This window comes from Plectrocnemia conspersa, unplaced genomic scaffold (genome assembly GCF_051122295.1).
Source record: "Plectrocnemia conspersa isolate PC_06_02 unplaced genomic scaffold, ASM5112229v1 ptg000013l, whole genome shotgun sequence".
Classification (NCBI taxonomy): Eukaryota; Metazoa; Arthropoda; class Insecta; order Trichoptera; family Polycentropodidae; genus Plectrocnemia; species Plectrocnemia conspersa.
The window spans coordinates 26,646,411-26,663,966 of NW_028277177.1; the positions used below are offsets into that span (position 1 = coordinate 26,646,411).

Genomic DNA, 17,556 nt, shown 5'->3' on the forward strand with positions numbered 1-17,556 from the left:
ATATGAGGTTTTTGCTACTGTGTTGACTTAAAATTTCTTCAAAACCATCGGTTGTGTATTCGTTATTAGTTCACAACATCAATCCTGAATTTTGGCATGACTTGCCCCTATTCGATTAATCACCTTGATTTCTTGAAAATGCTAACTTTGCCTTTATAACCTCAATTATCAAGATTAGAAATGCGCAATTCATAGAACGTACACGAGACTGGATACTCGTTGTTTAAAAGGTTATAGGTTAAAACTGTCGTAAATCGCAGCCCGTGTAGGACAGATCCGGTAGATAACTCGGATTGCTAAAGCCTGACTAAATATATTATCGAACGTATCTTTATAGACTACTTATAGATTGTATTTTTTTAATCATCGTTCACCAAATCAGATACCTCGATCGTTCATTAGCTTATCTCTCGACGTCGTTTATTACGCATTAAGACCGAAGAAATCGACTACCGGTCGATAGTCTTCTTGAACTTCAGAAGTCGATCGGTCGAAACCTTAATCGCCGCCAGCGCCCGCTAATTGATCGGCAATATCTCCACGAGAGAGAGATAGAGGAAGGGGAATCGCTCGTCGTTTCGCCTCCTGCTATGCCTATGGCTAGCTGGTCGCACATAACGGACACTGTTGGCAAAGAGAGTGGCCCTCCTCACCTCGCTGACCCACACCTCCTCCTCTCGGCTGCTGATCGTTTACCGTTAACCAGTCAATGATATTCTCGACGAGTCGCGCCGATTGTGTGTCCACCAGTAAAAGGGAACTTGGTCCACCAGTTTGCCTCTCTATGCTGCCAGCAGAGCAGCGCAGCGCCTGCCAATCTGTGAAGGCTCTGGTGCGAGGGCAAAGTTCGAATTCAGTTAAATTTCAATTATGCAGATGTCGTCATTAATTTTGTTCGCTGAATAGCAACTACGTTTAAAAAATAAATAATATCTTAATCGCTGATGTATGGTGAAATATTCATCAGTTTATTAACAATAGATAATCATATATTTATATGCAAAATTGTTGCGTTGAGTAGTTACTATGTAATCATGTAAACAACGCAATTGTAGCTCAATTGCGTGTGCGCTAGGGTTCTCAATTATTCAAGTTTCAACTATTCGAATATTGAATAAAAAATGGATGAAGTATTCGAATATATTCTTAATTTTTTCTCGGTTTTTACCGATATTATTTAACCAATTAATGTCTGTAAAATATTATTTAATTAAAAAATAAATAATGATGCATAACACAATGCTGTGCGAATTACTGATCAATGAGGGCGTCAAAATGCTTTATTTATTAATACATACTTTTTGATCATGGACGTCATTTCAGCTATTTCAAATCACCAGAATTAAGATTAACTGCAATTGAATTAATTCAGCAAAATTAATGTACATAGTTTTATAGAATACAATAGCTAATAATGTTTGGAACGAATTTTATATACATAAAGATCGGATCTGTATCAGCTTTTGATTTATGCGAATTTGCATATAAATTAAATAACGCGATATAATTATTGCAACATTTTGTTTCGTTTAAAGAATGAATTCTGTGAATTTCGGTCATAGTATACACAGCCGATAAACAATTCTATTCACAAATATTTTTCGAATGCGTAAAATATTAATATTATTATAAAATTATATAGCTAGTATAGCTAAATAAATTAATAAAATATTAAATAAAGCATTTTTCTGTTGAGAACAAGCGTTTCATTGTTTCGCATTTTGAAACAATTTAAAGACACATATCCATGAATTTTGGAGCGGCACTAGTCACTCAGGTATATTGAGAAATAAAACGACTAGCTGTGTTGCCCAAGTATACAAATTGTTTTATTGTAAACCCTAGTGTGCGTCACGTTGTAATAAAAAAATAATACACTCAAATCGACAGATTTTAGCATGAATTTAATTCACTGATCCGATTCAAGGATTCTATCGATATATTTTCCATTGAAAAAGACTCTCATACATAAAAATCTATAATAAATAATTATAGGCTAGTGTCGATTTTATCAGCACGAGCCTAAGTATTCATAAGTATGCTTCAAATCATTTCGAAGAATACTTGATTGATCGACAGCTTGGTTTTTGTGAATCAATATGGATATCAAAAATATACTCTATTTTTAATTTTGTGACGAAAAATCCAATAGATATAATCTACACCGATTTTAAAAATGCTTTTGATAAAATTTGTCATTCCTTAATTCTTAAAAAAAATGAATTGATTTGAGTTTTCCCATGAAATGATTGAATTTTATGGGAAATATAGGCAACACAAGTCGTCTGAATGAATATATTGCCACATCAACCATGACTATTCTAAAGCAAGATCACCACTTAAATTTGATCATATTATAGATTGGATTACAATATGCTTCATCTCACAGTAGTCCTATTTCAAGAGGCTAAGGATTACATCAGAATATAGAAAGCACATGCAACAAAGCCTCAAAGATGTCGTGATTTATTTGAGAAGCTCGAGGGCACTGTGTACCTTGTATAATCACTTAATACGCAGAACCCTTGAGCATGCTTATCTGGTCTGATTCACCTCTAATGAAGCTAGATATAGGAGTATAAATATTATCAATAATTATTTCCCAAACAATTCCTACAGGGTGTGCTGGAATATGATTTCCTCGAGTCGCGTCGACAAGTGTACTTGGGAAAGTACTTCCTTAAGTTGCTGTTAGGGAATATTTACAATCCAGAGATTTTGAAAGAACTTCGTTTTTCTGTGCCATTAAATTAACAGCGCTTGCTTGACAACTCCCCAATTACAACAGCTATCTGATTTTTAACCATCTGTCGGATAGTAATGATTTGCTCTCAACCAGGTATTCGCAGCTGGTGGACCCATTGTGGCATGGCCATTATTATATTTATGTAAACCAATAAAATCAATTAGAAAAATTAAATTATTTTAATGAAAGAAAAACCTACAAATTTCTGTGCGCGGTTTATCACGCCCTACATTTTTTCAACCAAATAATAAGCTTTAAAAACTCAGAGTTCAAATTAAATAGGTTTTAATTTTTATTTAAATTATAGTTACTCAAGTTGGGCGGGAATAAGTTGACAACTCGACATGATTTTTGTTAATATATGTATTGCTTTTTTTTTGTTGTAAAATCTTATTTAAATATATAAATAAAATATTCTTCTTATTTAAAAAAAATAGAAAACTCATCTATAGATATTTGCTTACAAATGCTTAATTTTCTATTTGAATACAAAATATATATACATACATATATAAAAAACACATTACAATAATATTTTTTTCTTATATTAATAACACTTGACATAATGTTTTTTTTATTGACTATCTTCGAGACTCTTTGATAGTGCAATGTATTTCATGGCTTGTTGTGTAAATTAGTATTTATTAAATCAAAGTTCATATTATCTAAACGCTGGTAAATAAGCCTAGCATATCGTTCACCATTTTCCCATTCCCCTTTGCATAATTCCGTGTTTATTTTATTTTCAATGCCAACGATGTTAATTATGTGTGTATGCACCTTTCGATCGTTACGTAGCTTTTACAGCTTGACACCAACCACTACTGTTGCACGTTTCACAATAAAAAATAAAAACAATAATAGTCGTAGGTACGTTCGAACAATTTCCATAGGCATTTCAGGCGGGCGGGTTTTATAGTTGCATTCCTGCGCCGCTCTTGCGCTATTAATTCCACAATTATTCGCCGAGTGTGCGCACTAATGAGATGTGGGCATTTCGAAAAATTCCCGACCCTTTTCGTGAAAATTGTGTACGTTGTTTGGTCGCTTGTATGTGTGCGTAAACGTGTGGCTGTTTTATTGTTATTGTTCGCGCTAATGCGACTTTTTAACGCTCGATCGAACCATTCGATTGCGTGTTTCAAACATAACTTTAAATGTATTGTTCATTTCAATCAATATAAAAATGCAAACCGGTCGATTGAAGATGGATCCAGCGCATAGTATTGGATATGTGAATTGAACAGCTCTCTTTTTCTGCTTGCGAAATACGACATGTCAATATAGGTAGTTACTAGTTAGTATTTGGTTTCTACGAATTATCACATAATCATTTTCATTTAATCACACAGTATTTCGTAGGTTTTGATATATTAGCTATATATTAGCTCCGCCCTTGTCCATTCACTTACTCTTCCGAGTCATGTCGACATTTATATTATCAATTAAAATTATTTGTATATTATTATTTAAGTTTTTTACACCACGAATGCACCTCTTGTACGAATTGAAAGGGAGTGACTGTCAAAATTTGCATTAATGTATTATGTAAGGCGTTTTGTTGTTCGCTTCATAAATTTAAACTATCCGATTTTTAATAACAATCAAAATCGTTGAAACCTCACTATTGCGTAATTCACTATTTAGTGCCCACGGAGTCCATATTAAATAATAAATGTCGAGTTACTATTATTATTTGTGCTAAAAGGTCCAAATGAACTCGTTAGCCACTTAAAAGTTCATCAATCGAATCATTTTATTGCATACTTATTGCACGTTATGTTATATTATATATACACTACGATATTTCATAAAACATGGAATGCATTTTTCATTTGGGACGAAAATTCTTGAATTACATTTACATTAGAAGCGAAGTAAACCACCGAATTGAAAAATAATTACAAACCGATGATACTCCTTTTTCTTTGCGAACCCGTTCTTCTTATTCACTACTTTTTATAGATAAGAACGTCGTTTTATGGGAATCCGATTTACTCTAATTGTTCCCAATTACACCGTATACTTTGTTTTATTTAAAAGTGTAATACTGGTAAAGAGATTATAAAAAAATAAAAGCCAGTTTGGTTAAAATCATTTATCAAATTATTTTCATACGTATTTTTAAATGCTTGTTTATTGTAGTGATAAGACATTACATTTAATACTAGACATATTTTACGCTAGTACATGGAATTTGAGTTTTTCTTTTTTTATTTATTTAAATAATGATGTGAAATACCATCGACAGGTATAAAGCTTTAATTGAAATTGACGCATTGACCGCGAGAAAAAATCTTGTCGCATATTCGATCACCACGAAACCTCTTACAGGCAGACCAAACGTTAACTTCCATTCGGAATTCGCTTCCGTCAGCATTTGACTTATGATATAATAATTCATAAAAATTCGCACTAAATTGAGTTACGCTGACCATCTACAGACTGTAGAAACCGACAAAGCAGCCGCTTCCCTCTTCACGCAACCGTGGTTCAGTTACGGTGTTTGAAATCCAAAAATATTTTTTATTATATTTAACTCTTTCCGTTCCATTATTATAATAATAAAGCGTCTAGGTGAGCTTTTCAACCAATTTTTTTTTTATAAAATCGTTATTAATTATATGTAAATGTAGCTCCTGAATACGTCATATTTTTTATCAATTTAATTTACATCTCGTGTATGATTCGTCTTTTTGAATGTTACTATAATTTATTGTTAGTCAATACTGCATTCGACTCTTTTTCAGAATAAAATCTATATTTTAGAGATTTAGACGTCTTATTTTAACAACTTTATGTGTGGTCAGTTCATTCGTTCCTCGCACAATCCGTTCGAGGCTCCACCACGCGACATTAGGATGCTGCACGGCAATTTTCACTTCCTCAACAGCATTTGTTTGTACGAGTGTGTGCTCATGTGATGCGATTTGCAATCTCGAACGATCTTCGTCGCCTTCTTCTCTCTCCTCTTCATCTCCTCCGATCGCATGTCGGCTCGCAACGCTCATCGGCTCCGTGTCGTTTGTGCTTAAAGACTTTGCGCGGTCTTTTTTCCGCAGTTTGCAAAAAACGAAGGAAAAAGAAGAAAAATTACGCCTGTGCTGCACCGCTCGATAATAATCTCTAGTGTTCCGCTCTATTTTGAGGTGTTGTTGCTTTTTTGCAATTAAATATTATTGTGTCGTTTCACCGTTTTTTTATACGGAGGTTGTCGTTTTCAGTAATATCATATAAGTAAAGATACTCGACTTTCTTTTTATTATGCTTCGTATTCGGTCGTTGGTGATTATCTGCAGATTTGGATCATTTGCGAATGTTACACATCACGAAGTTATTCCAAAAAGTTACCAGTCAAAGTTTGCGATTGGTGAGGACGTTAACGTGTAACACATCGAAAACGTTTAGTTCGTAAATTGACTGCACGCCAATTTGTGCGAGTAACCCTATTCTATAATCATTTGAAATTGAATGCCAGACGAGTGTCAAAAAATAAAATTTACGTTGTTTTGCTTTTCACGATCATTTTCATTTCTCGAGAAATGAGAATTCTCGACTTCACTTCTCAAATTTATTGAGAATTCATGAGAAATTTAAATGAATGAAATATCTTTACAAATAGATTTACTGTAATCGTTTTTTCGTTTTAAGCATTTAAATATTGTTATCATAGTATGTAATTGAAATATAAACTAGTAGAATGTTAAAATATTTGTTATTTATTATTAATATATGTATTAATTAATATTAGATACATTATACATATTATTTTCAAAGTAACACTTTAAAAAACACATGTCATCTGAAGTAAAATCGCATCTCCTCAATCTTTTTTTGCTAAAAAATTTTCGGCCACAGAAAATTCCTCTGATTTTGTGCTGATGTTGGTTTAATCGATAACAAGGCTTCAAATAAGCACTCTAAAATATTTGTTCTCTTGCCTGTCGACTTAAATAATTTAAATTCTTTCTTCATTAATCCGCAAGATGTTGACTTTCTTTCTCTAATTATTGAGCCAAAGATAAATTTTTAATCTCTTTAATAGATTCTATGGATTCTAATGATTCAATGGTCTTTATAATTAATCAAACCATTAAATAATCTACGAATATTTTATTTCTCCATGTTACATATTTCTGTTTTTGAAGAATAACTGAAGTCATTCTTTTTTGAACGGTAAAGGTTCAAGATTTTGCAAATATTTAATTAATGACATCAATATCTGGTTTCTTCGATCATTTAATTTCTCTTTAATTGCCCTTTGAAATTTCTACCTTAGCTCAAAATTGATAATTTCTAATTGTTTTAACAAAAAGAATGTCAATAATGTAACATATTCTCTCTACAGTAATCTTTATTGGCTGTAAAGTTTTCAGTACCTCTTCAGGAATAATTAAATACTATGAAATGTAGGTCAGTTAGTGCATTTTTAACTTATTGCTTAATTCGTAAAAAGCGGTCTAGCATCGCATGTTCTATATAAATGAGGTTCAATTTTTTTAACTTTAAATACATACTTTTGTAAAATGTTGTTTCATACGGGAGAGTATTTAAAAATCTTCACAATTTGTCTAATGCCGTGTATCGTTCATTATCGGGGGGGGGGGGGGGGGCCGCTTCGGGCGGCACTTGCTTAGGGGTGGTATTTTCGCAATGAAAGGGCCGTTCGTGTAGCGTGTTTCTTAAACTGAATGCGCTAAATGACATATATTTATGAATAGCTAAGAGCTAAGTTGAATAGGTTAAAACAATAAACATTTTAACAAATGCTGTATTTATGACCCGGCCGGTCATAAAATCAGCACGTTCTAAAATAATGAAATATTTTATCAAACTTGAAAACTAGTGACTCAAAAATGTCCCTCGTTCGTCCTTAAAACGCAGCTAACATAAGTTCCCTGCAAACTTGGATTTTGAATTTACTACTCGGCGTAAATTCAAATGTCTACTAATGTGGGTTTTATTCCTTCATATTGCGGCGGCTATTTTAAGCTACTGCTGCGCCTCCGTGTCGCAAGTAAAGACTAATGAATTTAAATTTTTGTTAGTCATAATATGAAGTTGTTATGACCATATTTTGCCATTCAATTGTATCAAAATTTAAATTACAACAATTTTGTTATCACACATGGTCAATTGCCTAACGAAAATTTCTACTCAGTAAATCGTCATCGTACGTCACGTCACGTTTCGCCGCATTTCGTCACGTGACGTAACACGTCATACGCCGGATTGTTGGGATTCTACCACGGAAATTTTCAAGGTCTCCCCCGCTCCATCCCCCCCGGTGAAATATGTCATAGGACGTGTAGCCATTCGCCGATAGAAATGTGCGGTACGATAGCTTCCGTTCTCGGCGAACGTGTTCGGAAACCGAAGAGGCGAGACAATGTTTGAAAGGGGCGGCCGGCTCGCGAAACTTCGAGAGCCGCTAGTTGCCTATGTGTGAACACACGTGTGCAGTCGCAGTGCAAATGCAACCGAACAATTTCTAATTGCTGCCGTTTCACCTGTCCGATAGCGCAACGAGTGATCGCTTTATATTCTAATAAATAAATGTTCGTTATCTGTTACGAACACCCGTTCGGGAGTTCATCCACTTGCGTGACGTCACAACAGTAGGTACAATATTTTTCGTGCCGGCCGGCCGACAGAAACTGGATTGATGAGCTCGCGTGCTCGGTTTTCCACCTCGTGACACAAAGACCTGCCTCCTCTTTCTCCCCCTACTCTTGCTAAATTTCTTATCTCGCTCATGTGTGAAAACTGATCTTGCCCGGCGTTCGGCTGTTCTTATCTCTCGCTCTCCTACTATGATACTACTACCTGTTGCACGCCGATATCCGCGAAGCGCCAGCGGCGTCTTCCGTTCCCCCGAATCCTAATTTTTGTTTTATTTTTATACACACACCCACCACTACTACTGTTTTGTTTGATTTTAACCGGACCCGAGATCGAATCGAGATTCGATTCGATCTTGTACAGATAAACCCGATGAAATACGCCACTCTCCGCCGGACGAGAGATAACCATCTCTCGGTTCCTCCGAAACGACCGGTCGCTGTGAGTTTTTATTTTATCGTTTTTGAGGTAGTGGAATAGATTGGGTTAGGATATTTTTTTTCAAAATTTATTCCTATGCGATTGAGCTTGAGATGTCAAATATATTTATACATCTGAATCACTTCCTTGATCGAGAAGGTTTAATTCGATTTGAAAACATTGACAATGTTTATAAATATAATTATGCTTGCGATATTTTAGTAACTAACCGCGGATGGAGACGTTATCGTCCATGCGCGACCAGCTAATGCGTTTCGTTTGAGAGAATGATTTGTAACACACGTTAACGACGAGTATTACGCAACTTGGCTGCGAAGAGGTACAAAACAAAGAGAGATAGAGACGCAACGGTGCGAGAGTGGGAAAGAGACGCGGATATAAAATTAAGAAAAATCAAAGGCTTAAACAAAAAAGAAGGACGAGGAGAAGAAGCGGCACACACAGGTGAATCCGTACTTTTGAGCCCCCGCGTTTTATTTAGTACCTGAGAGAGGAATAATCGTCGAGCCCGCTCAAAACAGGTTTGCTTTTTAAAAGAGAGCCGCGGGGAGTGCGCCGGCACGGATTTAGAGAACGTAATAAACATTAAATAAAAATATATAAATAACGTTAACGTTATAATAATAATCGCGAGACGTTGTCAGCAAACAACAACAGATGTTTTAAAGTAATTAACGCATCCCCCAATAGTTAAAGACGCTTGTGTTTAAAGAAAGCGATATTTTCAAACTTGAGAAGAAATCAATACTATCCGACAGGTGGTTTAAAAATCTAATAGGTGTGCTAAATGGTTAGTTGACCAAAACTTCTGTTCTTGAATGCGGTACATCAAACAATAGCGCTGGTAATTATGTGATACATAAAAACGTAGTTCTTCCAATATCTCCAGATTATGTATATTCTCTAAATGCAACTTAAAGAAGTGCTTTCCCAGATATTCTCGTTGACGCGACTCGAGGGAATCATATTCGAGCATACCATATAGGAATTTTATGATAAATAAAAATTTATAATATTTATATATTCTCTCATGTACAGGTATCTGAAACACCTTTTTGGACATTTTCCTCGTTTCGATTGAAATATATCTAAACCGAAGTTTGACCAATAGGAGAGCGCAAAAACAAGTATCACTTCTCAGAAGTCAAAAATTCACGTCAAAAGCAATAAAATTGTGCCGTCGCAGTGGGAGCGCTCGTTACCGAACGTTCCCAGTGCGACGGCGCCGATACGATTCTATTGCTTTTAACGTGAATTTTTGATTTCTGAGAAGTGATAATTTTTTTGCACCCCTCTTATTGACCAAAATTCGGGTTGAATACACTTTAACCAATACTCTCATATATAAATCGATAGTAATATCGATTAGAATAACTATCATATTTTTAAAACACAGACTAACTATGGAGCAATATGCGAGATGCGACGTCTGTCTGTACTTCTACTTTTTTTCCCCTAGCTCAGTTCGTATTTTGCACTTGACTTAATGAAAGTTCTATAACAATATTTTTTTGTTAAAATATGTATTATTAAATTTTAAAAGAACAAATAAGAAGCATACTAAAAGGAAAAAGTTACAGTTATATAATGATATAATATATGTGACTTCATTTTATTTGATTAAAGTTGCATGAATTCATTAAAAAAAATTGTTTAATTCTTGGCAATTCTTCCTAGTTGATTTTGGTAAATCATGAATGATTTTAAATTCAATATATTAAAATGAATTTGTGCCAAACTTCACAGAAAATGCTTAAGAGATGTTTAAATTATCAAATTTAATAATTATTGCCTCTTACAAGATTGACAAATTGTTTTTTGTCCATTTTTAAGGATACTGTAATAAAAACAATTAAATTTGTTAAAAAAATGTTTTATGAAAAAGGTTTTGAGGGTCAAGTTGTAACGTCATTCTTAAATTCTGATCAAAATATTTCGTTATACTGAGATCTGTCTTCGTTACAATGAAAACATTTTGTTTGAAAGTTTTTCGGAGACAAATTAAAGATTCGTTATACTGGGAATTTCGTTATTTCGGTATTCGTTACAAAGAGATTTCACTGTATTTTGAATAACTTGAAGTGATTTTAATTTAAATTTATTTTTAAATCCCCAAACGTAAGACATATATATTAGACGACTATAAATAAGTGTATAATAAATGTTTAATCTAGTTTTTTTAGATAATATATTTTGAAAGTTGTGTAAAAAAAAAATATTATAAAATCAATATGGTAATAATTTTTATCTAAACATAGACCACAGTATTTTATATTACTTACAGTGATTGTGATATCAAAAGTATCATTAAATTTTTTTTCATTAATTTTTAATTTGTTTAATATCATGCATTCACTAATATTGATCAAATCAATCTGCATGTTTCTTTGCACATCTTTGTATGTTTTAGAGTTATATATTAGCACTGTATCATCAGCATACAGTTAAATCCAAAATTACATAAGGTTAAATCGTTTATGTACAGATTAAATAATAATTCGTATTGAAACTTCCATTGGCTTAAGTTTGGGTTTAAACAGCAAATTGTGAAATGTATTTGGAGAATCAAGGACGTCATTTCAGTTTTTTCATGGCTGGTCATTTATCGTTTTTTTTTATTATTTCGATTTCATTAAGATTTATAGTATTCTATTAAATAATATGCTGATTTTTCTGGGGGGGGGCAAATTGCTTTTCTGCTCGTGTCGTGTCCACATACTAACGACCGTTTTAAAAGTAATTTATAAATAAATTCTTGTGGATATGAAAAGCACGTGCCCATTTTAACGGATTGAGTTAATATAAACTAATTTCAAGTTCGATTTAAGCTTATTGCATTTCACACGAAGAGCCTTGGATTTTATATTTATATCCTTTCTCTCATGACATCGTCAAAGATAATAAATATTGATGTTAAAAAACTCTTCACCTGTCAAAACACTAGATCAGAGTTTATTGCTTGCTTGTTTTATTTAACGCACGTGGGAAAATCTTTGGAATTCGAAATATGTCGAAACTCTCATCCACTCGAATACAGATCATAAACATGTCGTACTTGCTTATCGTTAATTCATAAACAAAACGATTGACTCATCGAGTCCTGCTCTCTAATAATTTCATTCAAGAATATACAATCGCACGAATCCTTTGCAGCGACCGCTTAGAATATATTATTATACCTCCGCAATATCCGCTGATTAAATCAACATCTGCACAATTTTATAAATCTAAGGCAACACGTGTCGATATTGCCATAGGTATAAAATATGTCTGCACGACGAAATAAAATATGCACATATTATGGTCGATAAAAATGTAATTTAATGCGCTTTTTATGGCGGCGGCGTTAAAAGTAGCCCTCGAAAGTGCAATGTAGTCGTGAAGATAACAAGTTTATATTTTATTGCATATAAAAATAAAATAATAAATTAAATGGATTAAAAGTAAATTTGCATGGAATCTGCCATTTTTTAACTATTAACTCCTTTGGTGCGATTCTCGTGTGCAACATTGTCTAACAATGTGCCGTTCCCGTAATCGTGCATCATTATTTGTCGTATACATAACACATTAATAATGTCAATATCGTAAAGACAATTAAATTGATTCAAAACACTCTTGCTCAGACTTGACCCGTCGCGGTCCGATTAAAGTTATCGCACGCTCGTGACATTGCGCGATAGCCGACGAACATACATTTCCTGGCTGACGGAGTTCTCCCTAATTTGCTCTCTTTGTTCCCTCCTCCGCCTTTCTGCGTCTTTCACCGTCCTCTCACCTCGACGGGTTGACATTTATTTACCTGTACAATAGTGAGCGTGGGCGAACTTTGCCGTTGCCTCTATAATCTCTCTCCTTCTCTCCATCGTTTCTGTTCGTAGTTGTATCAAAACAGCTACGAAGGTAGACTGAACTATGACCTTAACGTTCGATTTATTGACTTTGAAGTAATTAATCGTCTGCTTATCACTGTATTTTTTTAGTATATAGTTTGACACCCGTGTCGTAGGTCTAGTGGGAAGTTGAAAAATGCCATATCGATTGTATCCTGTCAATAATATGTGCAAAGAGTGGCTAGTGTACTGGCGGCTAGTGTTGGGAGAAGACTCATTGAATCGTGAGGATTTGTGCCAGTGTTAGTTTTAGAGAGACAAATAATAAAAAAACGTAAAACTTATTGAGGTACAGTAAGACAACATTATGCAATAACAAATTTACGTTTGATACAAACGAACATTATGTTGCTGTTATTGTGCACGCGAATTAATAGTACATTTTAGAAATTCACTGTATAATTTGTAGTAATGCGTCGCGTAGTCTAAGCACTAAATAAAATCGGGTTCAACTCTTGGGACTCGTATGATTGTTTCACTTGATCTGGTCGAAGTGGAAAGCGGCTGTTTTAATCGTCTTTAAATGGTCATCTCATTTTAAGTCGGAAGTGATGGTTTTGAATGAAGTTCATGGAGCAAGTTATTCATAATAGAACTGAATTCACAACGGCCGAGTTTATATACACATTTAACCCATTTTTAGTTTTAGACTGTCTGGCTAATACTATGATTCGGGACGGAAACAGACTATTTGCTATTGTCTAATAAATGTATTAGATTGTATTTGCTTAACGGTGATTCGAAAATAGACATGATCGGCAATAATCTGCCGTATGATTTGCATATTGGCACCGATCAATTAGTTCTTAATAATTTAACGAATGAAACGCCGGCGAGAAAAAATGTTCTTATAAAGTCCAAATAACACAATTAATCCTTGCGGCAAATTTCGTCGTATCGATCACGAGTGGTCCAGCCATTAATTTAATTTATTATTATTTTTACTCACCTCGATAATATTACTACAGAACGCCCCAGTGCGATTTTAATAGCTTTTCTCTCGATATTCGTCTAATGTTCTAGCGAAATTAGTATTATTATAATTATTTTATTATCTCTGTTCTGATTTGACCCCATAACCTATTATCAATAAAAATTTATTTACATTTCGTCATCTATATATTGATAATAAATCGACGCTTTTAAGAAAATAATCGTTCGTTTCAGATATGTATATATTATACATACATATAAAATTTATTTTTAAATATGATTAACATTAATTTTAACTACATATACTTTGTTACTCCATTTTGACATTGTTTTTTTTTCAATCGTATCATATTTCGGAAACACCGACGATACGTTTCAGGTGCTACACATTTTTTGTTCGCATATGATTTGCCATATTTTCGAGGGATGCGTGGCGGTGGCGTATCGGAATGTGGCGCAAGAGAGGTTGTCGTAATTATGCTACGAAGAAATATGCGAAACTCGGCTGTGTGTGTATGTGTGTAGTATAGTTTTTTGTTCGCAATGGAATTTCGAATATGTCAACCGAGCTTTTAACAACGAGAACGCTCCACAATATTTCTCGGAACTGTGCTTTTCTAGCGAAAACGAAATGAAGTGCTCCGCTCCGCGCACGAATTTCTCACATGTTACACACACTACATGTTTGCGTACATAATATACTGGTGTGGAAGATATGTGTTTCCTCGTTCGCTAATGGTCTCAATATGGCATAAAAATGCAGTTCGAGTCGTTTATACGTAATTAACGAAGGATTTTTACTAAAATATGGAGAAGGATATGTGTAGGTTGCGTTTTATACGCGAATCCTTTCGGATAGATGTTTATCCGTTGTCGATCGTTAAAATTTATGTGGCAATTTTTTTTTAATATGCATATAATGCGTATAAAAGATTATGGTTATTTGAAAATATCCTTATTAATGATGTGTAATATTTTTTGCTCCTACTAAAAATATATTTATTAATAATTCTGTCAAATTTAAGTATAATTTTCACTTGATTATATGATAATCTTACGTAAAATTAATTTTGTTATGCAGTGTAGCTTATTATGGAAATATTGTTGTGAACTTGTGAAGTGTGCAAATTTCAAGAGAGTTATTGCTGATTCAGCAAAGAGATTATCCGATTTATATCCGATGTATTCTCATAATTTCGTAAAGATTTTTCTCAAAAAGGGTTATTTTGTTCTTTGTTTTACTGTCGCAAGCTATTTATAGACTCCAATCCAAACATCGAATTTATTCGCTCGTTCTTTTACTATTCGTTTCGAAAATTCAGAAATTATTCACATTTCCGAGTTAATATTGTGTAGCTGTGGACTTCCTCGATAGTTAGTATTGAATTTTGTATCTCTTTTAAATAAAATAATGTTTAATTTTAACCACTTTACGGTCACAGTACTTTATTAAAAATGAATCAAAAATAAAAATGCAGTCGTTGTAAATCATTTAACAATTGTAACTTATTATGGTAATATTTTTTTGGCAGCAGGTTAAAATTTGTATCGTTTAAAGTTTGAAACGCTTATTGCTGATTATTTATAATATAAAAATGGTCTTGATTGTTTCTACTATAATATAGAATTATGTTTGTATGAACACCTGTATTTATCCCTTAAACTGTATTTTTCGATTCTTCATAGATTGACGAATATATATTGAAATACTTTATCATTTATTATTCAATTATATGCTAGCAAAAAATAGTTCTATTAAAATTGCTAAAATCGGAGTCGGTAAAATTTTAAATGAGCATCCGCAGTCCTGGTGAAAATAAATTACTTGTAGGGACTAATTTAAATTGGCTACACTGGAGCATGGCGGTGCTTTGACAACACTGCGGTGGCGGGAACAGAAACTTAAGTTTGCGATGTGATGAAGAATAACTAAAAATTTCTGCAGCGGTAAATTTGTGTCTCAATGTCAAAATTTATTTTAAATGAATTCTTAGAATTTTGCACATACTTAATAAACTTACTGTTATTAAGGAGTGGGGAGTAAACTATACCAAAAGTTGGATATTGATTGTACTGACTTCACAGTTGTATTACTATAAACCGAGCTAGTAAAATAAACTGACAGATTTGAAACCTTTGTAACAATAAAATATCTGTTTACTGTTAAACATTTTTATTGATGTTCTATAGATCAACTTTTGTTGTCATATTTTAATTATCTATTGTTGAAGTTTTTCATATATATATAAATATAAAAAAATACAATAAATCGTTTGCTGGCTTTCATTCAACCCGTAGATGCTAGGTAGTTAACTTGAAAAGGTAATAAAACTTCCTTCTTTCTAACGCCCATTATGCACCAATAAAAAATAGCAGTTAACTTTTAGGCCCTCTGTCAGTTAATTATACAGACGCGCAAGTTCAATTATCGAGCCGTAAAATCGTCACTTTGCGGTCCGACGTACAATATTTACAAAATAAACGCACGCGTGTAATTTCTATACAGGACCAACCCCATCTCGCCACGCCCACCGCAGCCACCTTATCTCGATCACAAAAGGAGCAAGGTGAACTGGGGCCCGCTACCTGTGCGTACACAATAATAATACCTGCCGACGATACCCCCGGCGAATATCCCGCAACCTTAAAATTTCCGCTACATCCCCGCCATTGTCCGGCTGGATTCTTTCGTGCGACTTCCGGCGCCACCGGGTACAATGCGAATATGGTTCTCATTAGCGGAGATTCGGGGTCACCTGTTAGCGGGATGGGAGGACAGGTCTTGACGGTCGACCGTGTGAAAGCGCCGTTGCCGAACTTAATTGGAGGGATCTGACTCGAGAGGTAGATCTCGTCTCGTGAAGGACCCACGTGCATTGAAAGAGATCTATTCGATTTATAAAAATGCAATACATTCTAACGCTCTCAAACTCATGTATTTGCTTCTCTTGTAAAATCAACTATTCATTGAACGAATCCGAATTCATTCATGGTGTTTTTCACAATATGTGCTATCTGCTGTAGAAAAGGATATGAAACTCTGTTAAGAAAACATTGTAAAGTAATGAATAGATTGAAAAGAAATAGAAGGATGAGTATACTATCTCAAAATAATGCTTACAATGTGCATTATTCATATAATATGTCATTGGTCAGTGTTTGATAATCAATTTATTAATTACTTTAATTGCATTACAATCGCAACTTTTGACACCTATTAAACGTAGAATGTTTATTCGCGTTTAAGATAACGCTATTTTAATTATACAATATTTTATAAAGAGAACTTTTGATTCGATCGTTGCTACGCGTGCGTTTTTCATTGTTAAAATATTTACACACATGGAAAATGCATCGGGGTTGCGTCATAGCGATTTATGTACACGTATTTTCAATTACATCTCGTGCATATTGTTCAAATAATCGAGCACACGTCGAGTCAGACCATTGATGGTTTATTCTATTATGTTCTGTCTTGTGAGTGTTTATACATTGAAAGATACTAGCCCTTACTTTAAGTGCTCTATTCTTACAATGCGATAAGATTACGCGTTTGCTTACATACAATTCACTCGGAGGCCCCAGACTAATTTATCTTCCGTTCGAAAGAAGAGGAAGGAAAAAAATCTATACGCGTCACCGTCGTAGAGTGCTTTTTGTCAATTGCGTTTTACCTCGTTTCTTTTTTTCGACTTGTTCTTCTTCTCGCTTAGAATAAATTATCGAAAAAAGAGTCCTTTCGACGACCGTCGTCGCGATTAGTCACTGTTTCTGGGGATGGAGTAAAAAACGATTCCAGCGCTTGTTGTTTGTATAAGATTTATCTGAATTTGATGGAAAAATAAGGTAATCTGTCTTATTGGACATTTTATACTGCATCAAATCCTATAAGAACCTTGTAAGAAAAACACGAATTATTGA

At 34.0% G+C, this 17,556-nt stretch overlaps 1 protein-coding gene across 8 annotated transcripts in view; it reads left to right on the forward strand.

Moving 5' to 3' along the window:
* sd (TEA domain transcription factor 1 homolog scalloped) overlaps positions 1–17,556 on the forward strand; it is a 105,985-nt gene that overhangs the window by 46,530 nt on the left and 41,899 nt on the right. The window lies entirely within an intron of this gene.